Here is a 23,709-nt window from a genome sequence, read left to right as displayed (position 1 = left end):
GGAAGTGATCTCACCATATGAATTCTATGATCCCACAGACTAGTTCATGGCTAGTCCACCCCCCGTGATTCGGTATGCAAATTTAACAACACGCAACTATTTGATGAAATGCACATTATCAAATTGCTATAAAAGTTTCTAAAAGTTTACTTTCAATATTTTTACCTACATCACTGCAGATCAGTAATCAAGTGTTTATAGTCCTTCACAGCTCAAGTAACACTTAAAGTAGCACTGGTTAATTCAATACAACTTCCTTGGTTTGTCTTGAAAGTGAGCTTCGCATTTGCACAACTAGAACCCCAGTGTTTTCCACAATTGGTTAAGAAAAACCTGACAGGGGCACTTGGGTGGCTCATTTGGGTAACCATCCGACTTCGGCTCAGGTCATGATCTCATGGTTCGTGAGTTCGAACCCCGCGTCAGGCTCTGTGCTGACAGCTCAGAGGCTGGAGCCCACTTTGGATTCTGTGTGTGTGTGTCTCTCTCTCTCCCAGTCTCTCTCTCTCTCTCTCTCTCTCTCTCAAAATTAAATAAACATTAAAAAATGTTTTAAAAGAAAAAGCTGACATAAGGGAAAGTGAATAGTACTGGCTAGAAACAAGATGAGCACTCCAGAGAGCATTAGCAGAACTTCGGTGATGAAATGAGCAATCTGGATGCTGAAGATCATAAATATTTCCCTTAGCCAAACTTAGTAAGCATTTTACTAATTCCTACTAGGAAAGAATTAATAGTTAATGTCAAAACATTTTGCGTATTATTTATAGTTCATTGCACAGAAATCATTCTCAGAGACGAAATAAACTATACACAGTTTTCACTCTCTAGGGTAGGTCTGGTGTGCTCAGGTAATCTTTGGTGGTCTGAAAACACAACTGCAGTTACAAGAGTGCCAAACAAATTACACAGATAAATCTGAACAGCCGACCCAAGAATGACAATTGTTATGAGGATTCTGGTTCCCACTCTGAGCAGACAGAGCAAAAACAACTTAGGTAGAAAAGTGCCTAGCTTATTCCTGAGCATGCTACCCATTAGGATTTTTATTTTAAAATCAGTCTGTATGTATACACGTACGTATGCCCACAACACATAACACTCCCTCTTTACATCTACGTGTATTCATAAAGTTTTCTCAACTTTGGTACTGCTGACATTTTGGGACTCTTCCGTGCATTGTAGAATATTTACAAGTATTCCCAACTCCACCCACTAGATGCCAGTAGTATGGCCCCCATTTCAAACCAAAAATGCTTCCAGATATTTCCAAGTGTCTCAAGGGGGAACAAACTGTCCCTGGTTGAGAATCGATGATATACACACACTATTTATATACCTGTCTCAGTCCTTCTGGGCTGCTATAACAAAATGCCATACACAAAATAGCGTATAAGCAACAGAAACTTATTTCTCACAGTTCTAGAGGCCAGAGGTTCAAGACCACGGTGCCAAAATGGTCATGTTTTAAAGGTCATGAAGAAGGGTTCTCTTCCTGGTTCATAGACAACATCTTCTCACTGGGTCCTTACATGGAGGAAGGGACTAGGGAGCTTTTGGGGCCCCTTTCCTAAGAGCATTAATCCCATGTATTAAGGTTCCACTTCACAGCATAAATGCCTTCCGAAGGTCCCACCTACTAACACCATCACTTTGGGTGGTTAGGATTTCGATCTATGAATTTGGGGAGGGCACAAACATTCAGTCCATAGCAATATCATTTACCAAATCATATTATTAATTTCTTGGGGGAACTCACACAGATCCATTACAATTTATTAAAAAGCAAACAAATATCCTCTTTTCATGAAAGCAGAATGGGACAAAATATTAAAACATTAGTTAGTCGACACGTTCTGCAAGTGATTTCAAGGTACGTAAATCATGTCCCCGTGGGGTTTTAAGCACACTCTATCAGGCAATGGTCTCTGTGAAGCCAAGTTCCAAATATCACTCAAAAATTAGGGCTAGGTATAAACTACTTAAGTTATTCAAGGCTGACGGGAAGGGAAAAATAATGTCGAGACATGTGGGCTGTGCATCTACATTCCAATATGTGGGAAGACATTCTTTAACTCTCCTCCCGGGACTGGAGGCGCTGCACCTTTAAATGGAGCCAGCTGCAGTAACCTGCATAACTCTCATGGAATGTGGAGTGTTCTGGGATTCTGTCTAGTCAGGTCTCTGGCAGGGCTGGGGCAGCTTTGTTTGTGGGCAGGAGGCCTCCTCACATTTCTGTTACTTTATCCTTAAGAAAGTTGCCATGGAGACTGGCATGGTGATGGCAGTCAGCCAGCAGAGAGAGTTTTAAGTTGAAAATGTGCACGCACACTCACACGCACCCCCCCCCCACACACACACAAGTTCTTACTCATACATATTCCCAAAATAAACACATCTTTGTCTGTACGTAATCAACTTTTAAAAAACACATTTAATGTCACTGCCTATTTGGGTAAATGGCTAAACCATTGTCTCTTTTCTAACTTGCCCAAAGAAACACCACCAGATAAAGAGCAGTTAATGAAGTAGGAAAATAGCACCTATTAAAAGTAATCCATCACAGCTCATGAACACCCAGCTAGTAGGCATCTGATTGCAAAAGCTGTTTTCTTGGAAAAAGGAGTCATGGAGAGAAAAGTAAAAGGATACAGTAAATGAAGAATTTATTCTTCATTTGGTGAAAACAAATGTGATTTAGCTAAATACTATGAAAAATGGTCCAACATGCTATTTTATTTGCACACATGATATATAAAAATAACATAAGGCTTTGCAGATTTGGTTTTCAATTTTAGAAGAGTGGCTAAATTGGGACTTTCTTTAGCAATCTGAACAGCCTCAGATCTTATCCAATATCTGGCACTTGGAGCACTTTCTACTCCAACCTTCAACTCAAGGTATTTTGTCAAAAGCAATGATAAAATTCTGAAGTATGTCTAAGTTGGTAAGAGAGAAATGTGAGAAAGTCATAAATCCTTCACAATACCCTACAACAGCATCAGAAGTTGGTATTATATTAGTGCATAAATCACTTAGTGTTTATTTGAAAAGTATGCAGTGTGTGCTTAATACAACCCAAGTTTCTATATGCTTTTTATGCCAGCACAGACAGTATGCAGGAAAGCATCTCTGTAATTTAGATTTTTGGGGAGAGGACCATGCAAACAAGCCTTCAAATCCGAAGAGAAAGTGAGAGGAAAAGTTTGCAAGATGAAACTCTCCTTTCTGCTTCTTACAAAAGTACTATGGACTGTCCAAAGACTGGGAGCTTCTATGCACGATCAACTGACCCAATCGGACAGCACCGACTAACATGAACTCTACGGTGTCTTTTTCCCTGTCTCCCCAAAGAACAAACTCCCTTGGAGATACTGCTACCTGGGCTTGTTTGTGCCCCTGAGGAGCTGACCAGAAGCAGTTCACTTAAGGTAGCTGAAGCTTTGTTCTTGAGGTTTGGGAACACTGCACATGGTCACTGCATAGGTATTAACCCCAGTGTCTTATAGGCCTCCGGATGACCCACTGGAGTTTACATGGCCCTTTTGCTGCTCTATCAACATAACCTGCTGAAACCACAAAGAAATTATGCGGTTAATAGGGCTGTTACGCACCACGTTAATACTATTCAAATCAGGTCATGGTTGATGTGTTAGCAACATCACAATCATCGACCCCCATTTGATTCCCCATTCTCCTTGTGTGATGAATGACAGAACATAAAGCGGGAATCTAATGTATCCAAACCGTCGCTTTCTATCACCCACAGTGACATCACATGTTTTCTCCCACATGTGTGACATGAGTTACATGAAATTTTATCATTGTGTCAATGACGACCCAAAATACTGAAAGAAAACCAATTAAATCTGTATTTTTTCAATTTTAAGGCAAAGGGGGATGCTTTGCAATAAAGGATGTTGCGTTTTTATTTTAGAGTTCAGAACAAACAGGCTTTATTCTGTAAGAAGACAATTCTGACTCTATTCATCTGTAGTATGTTGACACGTGTATCTGTCTAAGCTCAATTTTTACAGAGTCCTCAAAGGCATCTTAGTAAACCTGTTTAAAGCTGAATTAAAACACCCCCACCCCCAGGCCCAGATTCTGCTACTGTTTGGCATTATTTTCAGCAGAAATGAAGGTAAGAATGTTCAACGAGGGCTGACGTTTAACTTTTCACACATGAAGTGAGCATGGAGATTACAAGTCTCCAATGACACCAGGAGGCTTTGACGTTGCTTCAATTAAAAGACTTGCAAGTATAAAGCATATGAAATTTGCTAAAAGGTATACCGGGAAAAATGCAGAAAGGCAAAAAGAGTAATTTTCTTTCAGCGTCACAAGTGCATAGAGTATAATTTTCCTCCATTGAGATGAGGCAAAAAGCAAATGGGTAGACACTTTATCACAAATCATCTAGTTTATACAACTAAAGGCAATTTCTTCCAGAAGGCCTATTAAGACTGGAGCCATTTCCAACATCTATGGTTCTGTTGATAACCTTGGAGATCCCCGGGATCAGGGTTTTGATTTTGTGCTTCATTGTTCTGCTCACCCTCCCACCTGCCCCACTTTTAAACGTTTCTCCAGATCCCCAGCTCCAGAACCCAGACTGAAGTCTTCTCTCTCTAGGCCACATTTGATCATCTTTCTCTTTGTATTGAAACAACACACTGTATTGAAATGCCCTACATTCCAATCCCCCAGGGCTTAGTCCTCCATCTTCTAAGACGGTGCCTAATTGTGCGATAATCTAATCTAAATATATTCTAATGACTCAGAGTGAGTGGGTGACTGGCTGCCTAGGGCTCATCTATGTATCAGGCCCAGTGTCAAGGGTCCAGAATACTTTCTAGAGACCTACAAAAACTTCTTTTTCTATTAGAAGAAAAAAATGAACACTCAGGTCACACACAAAAAAAGGAAATATCATACAGTATTAGTATGATAATTTTTCTTTTCCCCAAGAGTCCTAAAATATAATTTTTAACATGGTTTCATGGATGAAGGGGCCCCTGAAAGTCATAGTGCGGAATTATTGGAGTCCAGTGATTTATGCTCTGGACTGATTAGTAACCCCCCTTTGTTAGTTTCTCTATGTTCTGGCTCCCATTGGTAACTCTTTATTAAACAATTTTTATGTGATGCGAACTTCCTTCAGAAATAAAAACAAAATAGTGTGACACCAAGATCTTATGAGATGATTTCTAACAACAATCTAAGAATAATCAAACTGAAAAGCCTAATCCTCACAGAATCTGACGGAGGATTGTCAGGTCTACAATATACCCCCTCATCAGGATACTAATGCTGATGATAGGTCACATTTGCAGTACTAGGTATCTTCGTAATCTTTACTGCACATACAATGAGAAAATCCATCTTTTTAAAATATCTCCCCAAATAGTGAATAGTGTAGCTCCCTGAACCTTTATGTCCAATTTCCTATAGCCACCCTTATAAATTCCAGGATTATTATAATATTTTTTATTATTATTTTGGATGGTGAGTCATGAGACTACATGAGGGCACCCTCATGTTTAAACATTTTTGGAAACCATGTTATGTAAGAATGCTAAACACATTTTGAAATTCAGCTCATCAATCTTTCCTCTTATGTGACAAATGATATACAGTTCCAAAATACAAAGCAAAATAATAATCAAAAGGCAAAGGGAAATCAGGGACACGGGCAAATATGAATATTTACTTTCATCAATGAGCATAATTCATGAGTCACCGCAAGCACCAGAAACTCAACTTCCTATATAAAAGAAGAGAATTATCACCTCATGGTTTCTAGGGAAGGGCTCAATGGTCCCAGGAAGGAAGATCTACACAAATGGTTTTGCAGACCACTGGACTCAAGAACCAGAATGCCTCCATTATTTATTAGCTTTATTTTTTCTGCTTCTCTGTATGTAAGAGGAGCTCAAATTCACAAAGAAAGTTAATGACAGGGTTGGGATTTTTAAGTAGTTTTTTACTCACTCTGCTACACAGAATGTTTGGTACAGTGGAAACGGTGAGTGAATTCAGGGAATCACATAAAAACTTAGACATTCCAGAAAGTGCACAATCATTAATTTTCTGGACCTAAATACAAACATGTGACTGAAAACAGCCAACAGAGCATCAGGTATCATGCAATTTGAGACAGGGGTGTACATTCCCTCTTTTTTAAGTATAGCACTTTTTTTCCATGTATATGTGCTCAGTACTTAGTATTTGTCAACAGGTATTGGCCTGTGATCTGAGGATGGGGCTTTGGATATGAGTTATACATTGGATTTGAAAAGTACTGGAAATCTTATGTTCACGTGAATAGGAAATTAAAGAACAAAGATATAGAATGTTAGATCCCCAAAGTTATTATTTTGGTACACATGTTTTCTAGAAATGGTCCTTCTCTGAGTTCCAGGACCTCGGTCTATATTTGATGAGAATATAAAACCTTAGTCATGAATTGGTTAATCAATGCCAAAGAAATGTTTTCATCAGGACTAAAATAGCGTTTACTATTAACTTAATTATCTTCATATTTTATGGAACAATAAAGATATGTCAACCATATGAACAGGTTTCCATTTAAAGAAATTTTTAAAGTTGTGTTCATTTTTAAAGGTAAGTGACCAATCATTTCTTAAATAACCAATTAAGATTTTTAATTTTTAAAAGTCAACTCTTGTGGGGCACCTTGGTGGCTCAGTCAGTTAAGCACCCAACATCAGCTCAAGTCTTGATCTTGTGGTTCATGAGTTCGAGCCTGACGTCAGGCTCTGTGCTGACAGTTCAGACCCTGGAGAATGCTTCAGATTTTGTGTCTCCCTCTCTCTGCCCCTCTCCCACTCATTCATTCATTCATTCATTCATTCTCTCTCTCAAAAATAAATAAGCCTTAAAAAAAATCAACTCTTGCATCCCGTTAACATAATCTGGTATAACTTCTTGTCAGTCTCTGAAACATCAGCAAAGTCAGTGGGACCCATATTGTATTGCATTAGGCACTGGGAGCAAAGAAAAATCCTCAGTTACCATACTTGACAGAAAAAGGACAGCCTCTCAGTTACTATGTACACTTCTGAGGGTTCTCTTTCACATTTTCATTTAGTTGGTTGGTTTAGTTTTTGTACTGAAATTTAAAAACAAATTTAATGCAAGAGAGCTCAGTGAGTAATATGGGGCAAAAAAGTATTTGTCACTGGCTAGTAGCAGAGACTCAAAGAATTAAACTGATAAAGACCATTTCAGTAAATGTTGATGGCAAAACCTGATTTTAAGTTTGACATCCTTAACACTATAATCTAAGTATGCTTTTATATTTATCAAAGTAAAATATAATAGCTTCCACATCTGATCTGTCATCATACTACAGAAGTATTTGTACGCAGAAGGGTGGAAATTTCTTTCTTTCTTTTTTTTTCTTTAAATCCGTTTCCTCCCATGATAGCAAGGGTATAATTTAGATTACATAAGTAATGATTTTGCTTGAAGTTAAATTACTGAGCATAAACCAGGACTAATTTTTTTCCCCTAAATTGATGTATTTGGGCAAGAAAGCTGCCCTTTTACTTTTTTTTTTTTTTTTTTTTTTTTTTTGCCAAGGTAGGAGGGATTAAATGTTAATGGCTGCAAAAAAGTGAAGATTGTAGCCCAGTTCTTACTGAGGAGGTATTTTCAAAACTACTATGAGCCTTCTCAAAACACATACACTATGGTACCAGAACTTGATGCCAATTCCCCCTCACTTCAGTGTAGATGGGTGCAGAATTATCTGTCGGGTTCAGAGGCAGTCGGAAGGCAGAACAATCCTGAGCAAATGATAAGGGCCACAAATCAAAGCAGGAATAGGAGAGGAGAATGGTCACTGGAGGCCTTTGCTTAGGGCCAGACCTCATCACAGAGCATATCAAGTTTGACTTAAGTCTGCTCAAGACACTAGAGAAGGAATAGCCTTCATGGGATAGTGAAATGGGGAATGGCTGCTGTTCAAAGACTAATCGCCAAAGTGCCTCCAACATAAACTCTGCTGGGGTAGGGGACCGCATGGGACCAAAAGCCCAGAGGAAGGCTTAAATGTGAGGAGTTCCTTCACACATTTGAGGTGCTTTAGTTCAAAAGGCTAATAGCAAAGCTTATATTCTGAAGGACAGCTCACAGCTCCTAGCCATGTGATAGGCATGAGATCAAAAGATTATCAATTAAACGAACATTTGAAAAAGTGATTAATCTCATGAGTCACCAGGAATGGGAAAAATACAACCACAATGATGTACCTAAACACATAAACTAAGTTGCTAAAATTAAAGACTGACAATACCAAGTGCTATCAAGGATGCACAGCCATATAACCCAGCAACTCCAGTCTTAGATGTATAGTCAAAAGACATGCACAGGTACGTATCTCAAAGGGCTTGTCCAAAAATATTAAGAGCAGCATCATTGGTAAAAGCCCTAAACTGGAAGAAGAACAAATGTCCCTCAAAAGTAAAAACATAAACATGGCATTCCATGGAATATCTTACAGTAACGAAAATGAATGTGCTGATAGGACAACAGGCATGAATTGCATGAACAAGATGTTGAACAAGAGCCAGACAAAAGAATATACTCTCTCTGATTCCACTGGTTAAATATCAAAAACAGGTAAAATTGATCTATGTTGTTAGAAGTCAGGATAGTGATTACCTTTGGTGTTACATCCAGGAAAGGGGCATGAGGAAGATATGGTGGGCTTTTGGTGCTAATCATGTTCTAGATCTACATCTAGGGTGCAACCTAATATGGGTATGTTTACTTAGTGAAAATACATCAAGTTACACATTTGTACACTTCTCTGTATTTATCTTCCATTAAATAAAAATTATAAAACTATCAGTAAGTGTCATAGGCAGGTTGAGGAGAGAAGACATTGAAATGAAAGACAATGGCAGAAACATGCCTATAAAATGAGGGATGTGAGCTGGAATGCAAAGGTGTTGTCTGGACCAGTTCTACAAATACTGGCCAATAGCCTGCCCTCCACGAGAGAATTGGCAGCCTTTATTTTTAACTGTGCTCTATTTGTCATGTTCTCTGTAATCATGGGCTAGCAACTTGAATTCTCTAATACCTGACTTTCTCACCTATAACATGGAAGTATCTTGTGACTTTATTAGAAAGATTAAATGAAAGAGGAAAAATGGCCAGTAATGCACTTAGTATAATTCCTGGTACATGGTTGATAAACAAATATAGGTTCTTTTGTGACTTCTTTCTCTTATCCAGTTATCTTTCATGAAAGACCGCTTGAAAATAGAAAAATAAATACCTCATTTTCTCCATTTATTAATAACGTCATAGGAAATTCTTTTTCACATCCGTATCAGTGAACAAGGAGGGAGATCTGTTATTGCAACAGGGAAAGGAACATGGCATGGGTGTGGCCTCAGTTTCTTAAACTAACCAGATTACAGGGAAGGATGGCCAACATTTGAGACACTGTCCAAAGACCAATGTTAAAACAAAGAACTGCATCTCAGGGTTGGAAAGGTAGAGTCGGATGCAGAGAGAGAAAGATAGGTTCTAGCAATGAAGAATGAGTAATAATTGAAATTTATTTTCCCTAGCCAAATCTTCTTAACCATCACCAGGGAGAAGATCAGTTTGCACATATGGAAAAAAGATCCACTGATCATTTTGAAAAGAAAAAAAAAATACAAAGGAAAGTTTATAATGCTAAAGTCATTTTGGAAAAACATAGAGTTAATCAACAGCAGAATATATGGATTCCAAGATGGATCTTATTGTAAAATAACCTGCTCTAGAAAATGGGGTGGTATCCTTGGCTCTACTCACAACTCTTTTTTTTTTTTTTTTTTTTTTGACATACAACAAAAGTCTTTGAGTGAAAGAAAATGCTAAAGTATAGCATTCTAAGAGTGGGAAAGTGGCTAACAAGAAATGGAAGGGAAAGTCAATTCCCTTGAAAGAGAACGCACTGCCTGAGGAGCCAGTTGGTTACCAAGTCGCCCCACCTAGGAGAGCCGTAAAGGAAGACACAAAACTATGAACATGCTTACATGTAGGTCCACAGTTCAACACTCTGGGACAGGACACTTACTTGGAATAAGAAAGGACGATAGACATGTTCTCAGCTTGGGGGAAATTAGAATGTGAGATAACTCCCTGACTCCCCAGCAAGCTCCCTGCACTTGAGAAAGTGGTCCTTGAATCCAGAAGGGCACAAATGAAGGGGGCAACCATGACAGCCACCATGATACGGCAGGGCAGGTATAGGTAATAGGCCCTTAGATTTGATGACAGCCAGACCAGAAGACCACTTATTATGTCCAAGGTGACAGTGCTTTACAATACTTGTCTTTGAGTTTTCAGTAAACACGGGGACAGAGCTAGAATTGTAGCAAACGCACGGACAAGAATCAGCTTACCACCTTGTGCCATTCCAATTACACACAGTTCTGATTCCTTGCTTTATGGCTCCCCCCTCACTGTCCAAATAACAAATCAATAATTCCCATAGCTGACTTGACTGGTTTTCCTCAACATCCTCCTCCTGGGGTTGGGCTTTAAGTACAGAGAGACACAGCTGTGTGTTCCTCACTCATGGGCCAAATCCAGTATACCGACTTCTTTCTCTTCATTTACTAACTCAGTGATTCAATTGGAAAAGTGTGACCAAACCTGCCTAGCCCAATTTGTGCTTTATAAACCAGGTTGTTTATTGCTAATGTTCTGTTACTCCCTGGATATGTACAGATTTTTCCTCCTAATTTTGGTCACATTACTTTAATAGAATCTGAAGCTAGATTTAGTGGTTGTGACTACCATGACTACGGGTACGGCTTTTTGTTGTTTCGGATTCTTTTTTTCTCTTCTTATTTCTCTGTATAAATAAGCATAGGGAAGCTGTTATAAAATTTCTTCAGGTGGATTTTCATTTACCAATGAATGGTGACAATTATAAGGTCATTTATATTTCAACTAGTAAAACAGAAACAAAACATGGGTGGCACACAGGAAATCAGATACCCTATTGCTTAATGAAATGTGCCTTCTTCCTGCCTCCATTCATCCATCTCTTCCTTTATCCCTCCTTCCCCTTCTCTCTCTCTCTCTCTTCTTGTCTCTAACATATGGAACAAGCCATCTGCATCTTCTGATGAGATGCCAGAAGTCAGACGTAGAAAAACTACGGTCCATGGAAGAAGTCCTCTCAAGTCTTTATTTCCATTAGCAAACATTTACTTGCACAGTGGTCCTATGGTATAACCGAAAAAGTACAGAATTTGAAGCCAGAGAACCTATGTAGCTACCCCAGGCCATGTTTACTTAACCTCTGTTAATTGTTGTACCCTGTATGGTAATTTTAATAGGTCGCAGAACAAAGTGGCTGTGAAAGAGGGCTCTTGAAGTCGCCATACCTGAGTTATAAAGCCACTCATGAACTTGTACTTTCATTGTGACCTTAGGAAGTTACTGATAGCAGTTCCACCCTCTGGAAAACAGGGATGATAACAGTACCTACTGTATGGGGTAACAGAAATCAAAAAAGTCACGTTATACAAAGCACACAGTGCCTCATGTAAAGAAAGAGCCCCGTCAATGATATTAGTAGAGTACTCCTAAAAAAAATTCACAAAGTGAAAGGTATTATCAAAATTTTAGTTCTTCAGCACCTGGGTGGCTCAGCTGGTTGAGCGTCTGACTTCAGTTCAGGTCGTGATCTTTTCACTCTGAGTTGGAGTCCCACATCAGGCTCTGTGTTGACAGCTTGGAGCCTGGAGCCTGCTTCGGATTCTGTGTCTCCCTCTCTCTCTGCCCCTCCCCTGCTTGTGCTCTGTCTCTGTCTCTGCCTCTCTCTCTGTGTATCTCAAAAATAAATAAACATTTTTAAAAATTTTTAGTTCTTTTAAATTTTTTCATGGGAGACATTGAACAATCAAAGGCTGGGTATATAAAAAGATAAAGAACAACATACTCATGTCCCAGCCCTAAAAATAATGGTTAAACTGATAGTGACACAGGATGTATTCACACAAAAGTAATTATCAAGATCCAAGTGCAGACGATGGGCCAAATTTGTCTTTCCAACAAATCCATGCTGTAGGACATGAGACGAGGGTCCCATGGGAATACACATGGCAAGTTCTGAAGCTTGCACGTGGGATTGGATCAGAGAGAACATTATGACAGAACAGCAGAATGTGGGCTTCAGGAAGCTAGAAGGAAGCAGAGTTTATGTTCAGAGGCTCTGGAGGGCAAAAGGGTAGTGAGGAAAAAGGATGAATTCAGTGTGTTATCTTAGAATTATTAAATAGGCAGGGATATATAGGGAAAAGATAGGCCCCAGGAGCCACAGAAACAAGGGAACATTTATGAAACAATCCTCGTGTGCCCGTTTGCTTGGGTACCATGAATCATCCCCTACAGACACGATGTAAATCAACTGATGTGTATGTGTGCATGTGTGTATGTGGACATGTTTCTCTCCATGTATTTCTTGTTTTGTGCACCAAACCTTTCCTAGGGAATGTAAACTGAACATGCAGTCAGCTCATACTTGCATGGCCAAAAAAAGATACTATCTTAGCAAATGACTTAAATACAGGTAAATCAAGTATTTCCAAACCACATGAATTCTAGTAAGAGTAAAAATACAAATGGAGACATAAAATCAGTTGAAGTTCTCTTTTTTAGCTATTATGGTCACACGATACATTTTAATTCGAATAGCTACGATTTATCAATTATTAGGAAGACATTAAGCACAACAGCATATACCTTTTATCTGTTCATTTCTTTGTTTGATTTTCCAAACAATCCTCTGAGATATAGCCCATTAAGACTATTACCCTATCAGGGAAACTAAGACAACGGTGAACAGTATTACACAGCTAAGAACTGGGCAGCACTGGAATGGGCAATCAGGTTCTGGAGCCCAAATTCCTATCCACCTTGCCAAAGGTATATGTAATAACCATCCATGGACCCTGGGAATGGTTAAACACAGACTCCTGAACCCCACATCCAGCAGTGGTGACTTAAGTCTTGGCTAGGGCCTAAGATTTTGCATTTCTAACAAGTTCCCAGGGATGCCGATGCCGAAGCTGTGGTCTGTGGATCACACTTGGGCAGCATCACTCTGTATTATGTTATTTCAATTGTTGGATAAAAGAAAATGAAACAGCATGATGTGAAAAAGTGATCTCTCATTTTCAAAATGTTTAAAGTTCATTCCAAGGCAATCCTCCCAAGCACTGCTATGAGTATTATAGATTTAGTTCACAAGTGTAAGCTTGTTTATTGAGCATGATAGAATATTTGAACCTATACCAGTATTTAGGACTCAAGCTTTTTTATTTTTTTCTCTAAATTATCCCAGTATTTCCTCTCTTTATCTTTCCTGTATTGAAAAACAACTTATGGGCTTAGCGTACTAATTGAAACCTATCAGTAGTGTAAGGCACTTAATTTACATTACAGGAGACAATCCACTTGGAAACATTGAAAGCCTCTTTTGTTATACTTTATTGCAACAGTCAGAATCCAGCATGAGAAACAAAATTCACAAAAATTTGTTATGTGAACAAAATTCACATAAATCATAACCATCTTCAGTGTCTAAGCAGAGAGAAGAAAAGGAGTTTCAGTAATCTGGTAGGAAAAAAAAATCTGTTTGGTTCCCTCATGGGAAAAATTCTAAATGTTGAGGAAAAAAGTGAATAATGCAGACTTCTCATTCTAGTAAAAGATGCAGGGGCACCTGGGTGGCTTGGTCGGTTAAGCGTCCGACTTCGGCTCAGGTCATAATCTCACGGTCCGTGAGTTCGAGCCCCGCGTCGGGCTCTGTGCTGACAGCTCAGAGCCTGGAGCCTGTTTCAGATTCTGTGTCTCCCTCTCTCTCTGCTCCTCCCCTGTTCATGCTCTGTCTCTCTCTGTCTCAAAAATAAATAAACGTTAAAAAAAATTTAAAAAAAAAGATGCAATAGATATACTGTTTCCCTAGTCTTCCTGCTAAGTACAACCAGAAAGCCTTAATATTACATACAAAATAAACATAATGAGATTTTGAAAAGCTGAGGGAAAAAGGCAAACCAGCCAGGAACCCCAGAACCTCCAATATGACAGAGTGGTAAATTCTCCAGACTTACTTTCTGCTTCATATATCCCAGACTTAGGACTGAAAAAGCCAGTGACTCAGAAACACCAATGGGTACAGGAACAACAAAAGAAAACAAAAACCCAAAGCCTGCTCTTTATATTCAAAAAACAAACAGAAACAAAAACCAAAACAAAAAACCAAGAAAGGGACAGCCCAGTAGGACAAAGGCTTTCAGACAATAACTACTTGTACCAAACAGGGACAACTCTGTGCCTACCACTAATCTCACCAGCAAAGGTTGAGCAGGGGACTAACATTTCTACCCTCTCCAGGCTGTTTTGAGGCACGGGGTTCCACCAGGGTGCTATCAGAGAACACTGAGCAGGAAGCTGTGACTTTCATTCTAGCCATGTGGCAATGAGGCCACACCTGTGTAGTGTCAGTGGAGATGAAATGGTTTATGGACTTTTACCCCATCAGCAGTAATGAGGTGTTCCAGCCCCCTGCTGGCACAGTGTCACTGGAGGCCAGGTGGAATTAGGACTGTCACCACCACTCAGAGGCGAAGGTCACCCCGTTCTCACTGTGGTGTCAGCAGAAGCTACGAGAGAAGCAGTAACAAGTCACTCTTGACCCTCACAAGCAGGGTGGTATCAGCAGAAGCCTGGAGAGTAGTTAGAACTCCTATCTTATCCAGCACTAATGAGGAGCCTCTCCTGGGGGGTAAACAGAGGCTGAGTGGGGAACCTGGATTTCTAGCCCTACCCGGAAGGAATGAAGCCATGCACTCCTTCGCCTGTTGGAGCAGTGCTAGAAGAAATCAGCTAAAACAAAAGGTATGAATCAGATCCTGAGTCTCATAACAAACTATACAAAATGACTAGGTTTCCACCGAAAAATCACTGGTCATAACAAGAATCTTTCAAACCTCACCCTCAGTGAAAAAATAATCAGTAGGCACTAAAATGATAGTGTTAAGATGATAGGAATGTTAAAATTATTGACAAATTTTTTTTAAATTTTTTAATGTTCGTTTATCTTTGAGAGAGAGAGAGCATGAGCAGCGAAGGGGCAGAGAGGGAGGGAGACGCAGAATCCAAAGCAAGCTCCAGGCTCTGAGCTGTCAGCACAGAGTCCGACTAGGGGTTCAAACCCACGAACCAAAAGATCATGACCTGAGCCGAAGTCAGATGCTTAACCAACTGAGCCACCCGGGAACCCCTATCTGACAAAGATTTTAAAGCCATCATCATAAAAATGAGTCTATGAGCAATTATGAACACACCTGAAACAATTTTCTAAAATCCCACCTAAGAAGAGAGAATATAAAAGAGAACCAAATTGAAATACGGGCATTGAAACATGCAATAACTGAAATAAAAATCTCAATGGATATAGGCACAACAACAGAATGAAAGGAGACCGTGGAAAAAATCAGTGAATTCAAAAATAGAATAGAAATTATCCAGTTTGAATAACAAAGAGAAAATAGATGGGACAACAAAATGAATAGAGCCTCAAGGAACTGTGGTATTATAAAAACGAAGATCTAACATTCATGTCATCAGAGTCCCAAAAGGAGAGGAGAAAAATGATGGAAATTAGAAAGTAGTCAAAAAATAAAAAATAACTAGAAACATCCCAAATTTGGCATAAAAAAACACAACCGTGTGGATTTAAGAAGGTGAGCAAACCCCAAACAGGATAAATTGAGGCCCAGATAAACCATAGTCAAAATTCTGCGAAATGAAAACCAAGAAATCTTGAAAGAAACAAGAGCGAAATGGCACCTTCCTGATAGCACAAAAAACCAGCCAGAATGACAGGCGATTTCTCATCAGTGACCATGGAGGACTAAAGGAAGTAGCACAATATTTTTTAAGTGTTTAAAGAAAAGAACTGCCAACCCATAATTCAAAAGTCAGTGAAAATATCCTTCAGGAATGCACAGGAAATCAAGACATTCTCCAACCACGCAAAGTAATCAGTAGACCTAACCTAAAAGAATGGCTGATGGAAGTTTCGAAACAGAAAGGCAACGAAGGAAGAATAAAAGATGGAGTCGTGGGACATGAAGAAGGATAAAAGAACAGGAACAGTAAAACTATGAGTAAGTAAAATGCTCATTTCTTCTCTTGAGTTTTGTAAATTATGTTCGATGGTTGAGGCAAAAATTGTAATACGCTCTGATGTGGTGCTTTATGTATAGACAAAATATTTAGGGAAATTATATGATAAACTGGAGAGGATGGAGGGCAATAAAAGGATGTAGGTAAGTTCCTATAATTCACTCAAGCTGGTGATTTATACCAATAGATGAGTTATGTATATATAACGTAATACACAGAGTAATCACTGAAAAAGCTCTCCAAGACAATGCACTCACCATCACTCCAGATAAATCAAAATTTTATTTCAAAAAATTTTCACATAGCCCACAAGAAGGCAGAAGAAACAGAAATAACCAAAAAAAAGGAAGATTTAAGCCCTATCCTATCTATACTTATATCGAATGTAAGTAGTCTAGGTATACTAATTAAACTACAGAAATTGGCAGAGTGGATTCAAAAACATGACCTGGCTATATGCTGCCTGTAAGAAATTCATTTTAAATACAATCGTATAGAAAGATTCAAAGTAAAAGGATGAAAAAAGATATATTATGCAAAAATTAATCAAAAGGAAGCAGAGTGGCTATTTAGCATCAGATGATTAGACTTCAGAGCAAAGAAAATTACAAGAGACACAGAATGACACTGAATAATTATAAAAGGGTCAATCCATCAGGAAGACATAGCAACTCTAAATACACACAGCAGAGGTACACAATATGTGAAGCAAAAAGTGATATAACTGAAAAGACAGATCTATATATATGGAATCTTCAACACTACTCTCTCAGAGATGGGAGTATTAGCAATACAGAAAACCTCAAAAAACAGTATCACTCACAGGATCTAATCACATTTATGGAGAAGCTTTTCAAGTTTCTATGGAACATATACCAAGATAGACTCTATCTAGGGGAATAAAATAAACCTAAACACATTTAAAAGAATTGAAATAAGTGTATTCTCTGACCCCAAATGAATCCATCTAAAAATCAGGAACAGAAAGGTAACGGGACAATCTCCAAATACTTGCAAGATAAACAGCACACTTCTAAAGAACCCATGGGTCAAAGAAACCTCAAGGGAAATTAAAAAAAAATGAACTTAATGAAAATGAAAATACAGTAACAATATTAGTGGGATATAACTGAAGTAGTAGTGAAAAAGAAATTCATAGCGCTAAATTTACACATTAGAAAAGAGGAAGTGACACAAATCAATAATCTAGGCTCCCACTTCAAGACTCTAGAAAAAGAAAGCAAAATAAAGCCAAAGAAAACAGAGGGAAAGAAATCAGAAAGTTAAGAGCAGAAATCACAGAAATTAAAAACAAAACAAAATAAAATGACAGAGAAAAGTCAATGAAACAGAAAGTTGGTTCTTTGACATTATAACATAAAATTGATAAATCTCTAGCAAGACTGTTAAAAACAAGAGATAAGACACAAATTACTAACATCAGGAATGAAATGGATATTACCACAGATTCTATAGATATCAAAGGATCATAAGAGACTACAAACAACCCCACACACATACATTTTAGACCTTAGGTGGCATGAAATAATTCCTCAAAAAACACAAACTACCACAACCGACCAAATACAGACAATTTGGATAACCCTATCCTTATTAAGGAAAATAAATTAATAATTTAAAAACTTTTCCCCAACAAAATCTCCAGGCTTCTACATGGTATTTAGGAGGGAACTGCCACTAGTGATCTCCTAACAAAGAAGCACAATTCCAAAGCGATAGCTTGTTTCACTTGATCATTGATCCAGACTCTTCAGGAAACCACAAATGGCTCTTGATAACCCTTGGAACTATTTGGAGCTATCTGTATACCTAACAAATGTTTCCATTTATTTATGTTTTATGTCTAGATTTTTATTTCAGTTAAGGCTGGGTAAGGGATGGGTAATTCTATACTGAAAAGCTCACATTCTGTCCTTGGCAAATAAATACATTGTCAATGAAAAAAAAAAGTAAAGCAAGCATATCCACTTTCACCATTCTTATTCAACACAGGACTGAAAGTTCTAGGCAGTGCAAGAAGGCAGGAAGAGGAAATAAAAAGCATACAGATCAGACACTAAAACATACAAGTATTTTTATTTCCATAATGTGATTGTTTACATAGAAAATCCCAAGGAATCTTGGGAAACTAGAACTAATGAGTGTATTCAGCAAAATCTCAAGGTAGAAGATAAACATACATGTGGACACCTGGGTGGCTTCGTCAGTTATGTCAAACTCTTGATTTCAGCTCAAGTCATGATCGCATAGTTCATGAGATCAAGCCCCATGTCAGGCTATACACAGTGTGGAGCCCACTTTGGATTCTCTCTCCTCCTCTCTCTCTTCCCCTCCCCCATCTCGCTCTCTCAAAATAAATAAATTTTTAAAAAGGTTAGGCATACAGGAATGCAAGCTGGTGAAGCCACTCTGGAAAACAGTGTGGAGGTTCCTCAAAAAACTAAAAATAGAACTACCCTATGACCCCGCAATTGCACTACTAGGCATTTATCCCTGGGACACAGGTGTGCTGTTTTGAAGGGACACATGCACGCCCATGTTTATAGCAGCACTATCAACAATAGCCAAAGTATGGAAACAGCCCAAATGTCCATCGACAGATGAATGGATAAAGAAGATGTGGTATATATATATATATATACAATGGAGTATTACTCGGCAATCAAAAAGAATGAAATCTTGCCATTTGCAACTACATGGATGGAACTGGAGGGTATTATGCTAAGTGAAATTAGAGAAATACAAAAATCATATGACTTCACTCATATGAGGACTTTAAGAGACAAAACAGATGAACATAAGGGAAGGGAAACAAAAATAATGAAAAACAGGGAGGGGGACAAAACAGAAGAGACTCATAAATATGGAGAACTGAGGGTTACGGAGGGGTTGGGGTTGTGGGGGGGGATGGGCTACATGGGTAAGGGGTACTAAGGAATCTATTCCTAAAATCATTGTTGCACTATATGCTAATTAATTAGGATGTAAATTCTAAAAAATAAAAAATAAAATTAAAAAAATGATAGATGTACATAATCAGTTTTATCTCCATATGCTAGCAATGAACACATAGACATTGGACTTAAAAATACATCATTTACAATCCCTCAAAAAGTCCTTCAAATTCTAACAAAGTATGTACAAGGCCTGTATGCTAACAACTATTCAATGCTGATGAAAGAAATTTTAAAACTCATTAATTGGAAAGTCACACAATATTAATGGATGGGAAGACTCAACACAGTAAATGTATCAATTCTCCTCACACTGATATACAGACTTTATGAAATGCTGGACTTTTTATAGCTATATTTTTGTAGTTGTAAAATTTTGAGGACCATAAACCAGATTTTTTGTCTCTATAAATCTGGAAATATACAATATATTCTTCTGATTGAAAATTTACCACCCTTTCCTCCATACATTCATTCAAATTCAAAACAAATAAAGTATAATGAAAGAATATTTATGTATATGCCAGGGAATGTTCCAAGCACGGAGAAAGCACATGGGAAAAATAGACAAGGTCCCTGCCATCAAGGACCTCCTTTTTTTTTTTTTTTTTTGTCTGTTTAAATGTGACTTTTAAGAACTGCTTCCTTTGGGCACAAGTGAACTCATTGAGGTATTTCAGCTTTATTATTGAACCAATTTTGAAAGGCACTGGAGTTCAGTGGAGTTGAAGAAAGAGTAGTAGGACAATATCTACAGTCCATTTACAGATTTACAAAAGTAAATTACTAGAGACACTTTCAAGGGCACCACATCTCTGAATATTTAAATACACCCACAACAGGGATTTGTATTGCTGTCTAACATGCTAACTACAGATGAATCCAAGAGCCTTCTAACACTGGCATATTAGCTAATCAAATGTATCTTGGTGGTTACCACAACGAAAGTATCACAGGTTTGGCATCTAGAACCTTCTGGACCCGAAGCTCAACTCATACTCTTTATTCTGATAATAATATTAAATTTTTCTCTTTCCTAGTGTTCATATTGTCACTTTTTCTAGAAGTATGAAAGACAGTTCACAAATGGAAACCCCATGGTGCCTCAGAAGTAGCCTAAAATTCACCTTTTCTTTACTTCACCTGAAAATACTGTTTTAAGAGTTTCTACATACCAGGCATTATCTAAGCACTTTATAGTCATTAACTTATTTAATCTTCATGATAAGTCTATGAGATAATCTTTGTGATGAATCCAGTCTTGCTGTCAGCTTACAATAGGGAAAGCAATGTGGAGGGAGATGGAGATGAAGAGACTTGCCCAGTGTCACAGGGCGAGTGATTGGTGGAGCCTAGACTCACAGGCCATGCTCCGAATGCCATTCTAACTCATGGTCTCATCAGTACAAGAACCTCCTTCTGACTTCATTTCAGATCTGCCTCCAATGACTAATTTTTCCTTACTCAAATTTTACGTAGATCTCTGTTTGATCTCAGGCCATGTATAACCATGTTTACAATCAGAAAACAGAAACTGATATGGAATACATCAGCCAACTTTTATTCCTCACATGGTCAATAAAGAACATTTAGTCACTTTGTATCTAATTAGAAATATGGCGAGAGAGGTCTTGGGACTGGAACTGGGTTTAATTGGATGAAACAGTTTTAGAATATCAATGTAGCACTGTTTCTAAATGGGTAGCAGAAGCTGGGGTCCTTAAAATTATCCCTTGAAACTTGCTGATAATGTTTCTTGTGTTTATTTGTACAACTGAATGTACATCAACATAAGGTCACTATCCCCCTTTGCAGGATTTTCATATTCATTATGGTTCCTTTCATGTGTGCTGTCTTAAATGCTAATGGAATTTAGTTGGGCAATGATAATAAAAAGACAATAATTGCCAACATGTTCATGGCAAAGAAGCCATAATTCCATGTTTGTATCTTCCTGATTTCACTAAAGAATGCATCCTGGCATTGAAAGCAATTTGTTGTGTTGTGGGGGGGGGGGGGGAGTGCAGAACAGCATTTGTTAATAATTTGCTTGAAAAAAGAAATTAAGATTAATCTAAGGCTGTTCCACTGTCATTTTCCCTTACTTCTTGAGTGGTGGGGAAGGATTAAATTGGAGTTCGTACTTAACCAACAGCCTATTTCACCTATGCTGTAGTCCACAGGGAGTGCACCCTTAATAGTTGTAAAAATTATGAATCATTGCAGTGCTTGTGAGTTGTGATTCTAGAGTTAGTTTTGCTTTCGTTTTAATTTTCCACATGGGTAATTTTTTAATAAGGAAGAAGGCAAGGACAGATGAAGAAAGCTGGAGAAGTGCACCCACATCTACATTTACATCGGAGATCAAAGGATGCTGTGAAAATTCGTCAATAATGACACAGTCACTACGACTGTGAAAGTAAGGGGAGACACAGGTGATTGTATAAACCTGGCATTTAGTTGGACTGTAGAGGAAGACAATGTTTCTGTGTTTTGGGTGATTTTGTTGAATCAATTCAATTGTTTTCTAGGAGATATTCAGATGTTGACTGTATTAAGACGTCACCCATTTTGAAAAATGATTCCTCACATTGATAAACTCTTGAATTGATGCTATCAGGTCCAACTGAGTCAAAAATATCCAAACGGTCAATTACGTTTAAAAGATCTATAGAAACATTTAGCCTGGTACATCTTGTTTACTTAACACAAAGGAGAAACGTCCATTTCAGAGAAACGGTTATTCATCCACTATTTATTCAAAAATCATTCTCTAAATAGCTATCGAGCATCCACTCTAAGCACCAGATATTCGGTTCAGGATAAGCACCCAGGGGCAGGAAATAGAGAAGGTGAAGGCAGAGTGCAACAGCATGAATTTTGAAAAATGCTACCCCAAATTTAAATTCTAGGCACGGAGAGTAAAATAACAAGATTAGGCCATGTATGATCAAGTGTCTGATGAATGGCACACAGTAAATCAGATAATAATTAGCACAGGAACAGAGGGGAATTTAGCATAAAGGTAACAAAGTTCCAACTTTTGGATCCCTCACTTGGAAGGATATTCACTCCTTCAACTTAATTTGCATGTGTCATTCTAAGATGTTTTTTCTGAAAGAGGGCCCAAGGGGCACAAGCTTCAGTGCCCACAAAGTCTAGATCTGCCTCTGTACAGGAATTCAGAAAGGCAGAAAGACAATTTTCTCAAGATCTGTCTCAACAAAGATGCCTTCTTTGCATCTCTTTATAGATTATTTTGGTCATGGCTAGTGGTTATCTTTGTTTACTGTCCAGTTGGTAGCCTTTAGGATCTTTAAAGAACTGGTTTGATTTACAAAACATATTCTTTCTTGGGGCACCTGGGTGGCTCTGTCAGTTAAGCGTCTGCCTCTTGGGTTTTAGCTCAGGTCATAATCTCACGGTTTTGTGGGTTCTAGCCCCACATAGGGCTCTGTGCTGACAGCACAGAGCCTGCTTGGGATTCTTATTCTCCCTCTCTCTCTCCCCCTCCCTCCCCGTCTCCCCGTCTGCCCCTCCCCTGATCACACTGTCTCTATCAAAAATAAATACACTTGTTTTTATATGCTAAAGTAAAATGGTTTAATTTCAGCTGGAGCAACTTCAGAGGCCAAGAAAAATGTCAACAAATATAAATAGATCTTTTCTTATTTTTATGTCTAAAATTACATAACTTTCCATACCTTGAATTTATGTCACCCCATAGAAAACAAAAATCAAATTTGTATTATTTATATTAGTTATATGCCAATATTAAGTACTATCCATCGTGATTTCCCTCTCTCTCTATATATATACAACATCCACTTTGTGCATGGTCTAAAAATAAATAAACTTTTTTAAAAATGTTGTAAAAATATTTTCATTTTCTTCCCAAGAGAAACATGGGGCTGTCCTTCAAATCTGAACCTGAAGAGAGACTCCAACACACATCTCTTTCGGAAAAAAATTAAAAATATCTACAGAAGAACAGGTACTGGTCACCAAATCCAGAGCCCAACTCTTTCTGGAACCAGCAAAGGAATTCAATAGGGATTCCAAAGAAAGTCTTGCTTGTGGGTAAAGTGTAGAGTTATACCTACCTCATTCTTTGTCTGCCCTCAAATAAGTTAGGAGTAGTACCAGAACCGAAGGGCAGGGCTGAAGAAAGGGAGATAGAATTTCATCACGCCTTTTTTGAAATTTATAGGAATATAGGGATAAGGAATCTAACTGATCATCACAAGATATTAATGTAAATTTCATATATAAATATATACGTATACACTCAATCCCAGTAAATTTATTATTTTATTTTATGGCTTCTTGACTTTTTGTCTTTCTTAGAAAGACCTCACATACACTGACCATTTTTTTATTCTAGAATTTTACGGTTTAATTTACACATAACATGCTGATCCCCAAATGATTTTAGCATAAGGTTCTAAATAGGTGTTCAGCTTCATTCTTTCTCTAGGTGTCTAATAAATTTTACCAA

The 23,709-nt window shown here is 38.1% G+C and overlaps 1 protein-coding gene across 8 annotated transcripts in view; it reads right to left on the bottom strand.

The window, feature by feature from the left end:
- The window catches only part of RBMS3 (RNA binding motif single stranded interacting protein 3), a 1,319,689-nt gene that overhangs the window by 902,451 nt on the left and 393,529 nt on the right, over nt 1–23,709 (bottom strand). The gene's annotated exons all lie outside the window — the stretch shown is intronic.

The sequence above is a fragment of the Panthera pardus genome, unplaced genomic scaffold (genome assembly GCF_024362965.1).
Source record: "Panthera pardus isolate Hobbes unplaced genomic scaffold, ASM2436296v1 HiC_scaffold_16, whole genome shotgun sequence".
Lineage (NCBI taxonomy): Eukaryota > Metazoa > Chordata > Mammalia > Carnivora > Felidae > Panthera > Panthera pardus.
Note: the sequence above shows the minus strand (reverse complement) of the source record. Positions and strands in the feature narration are given on the sequence as shown.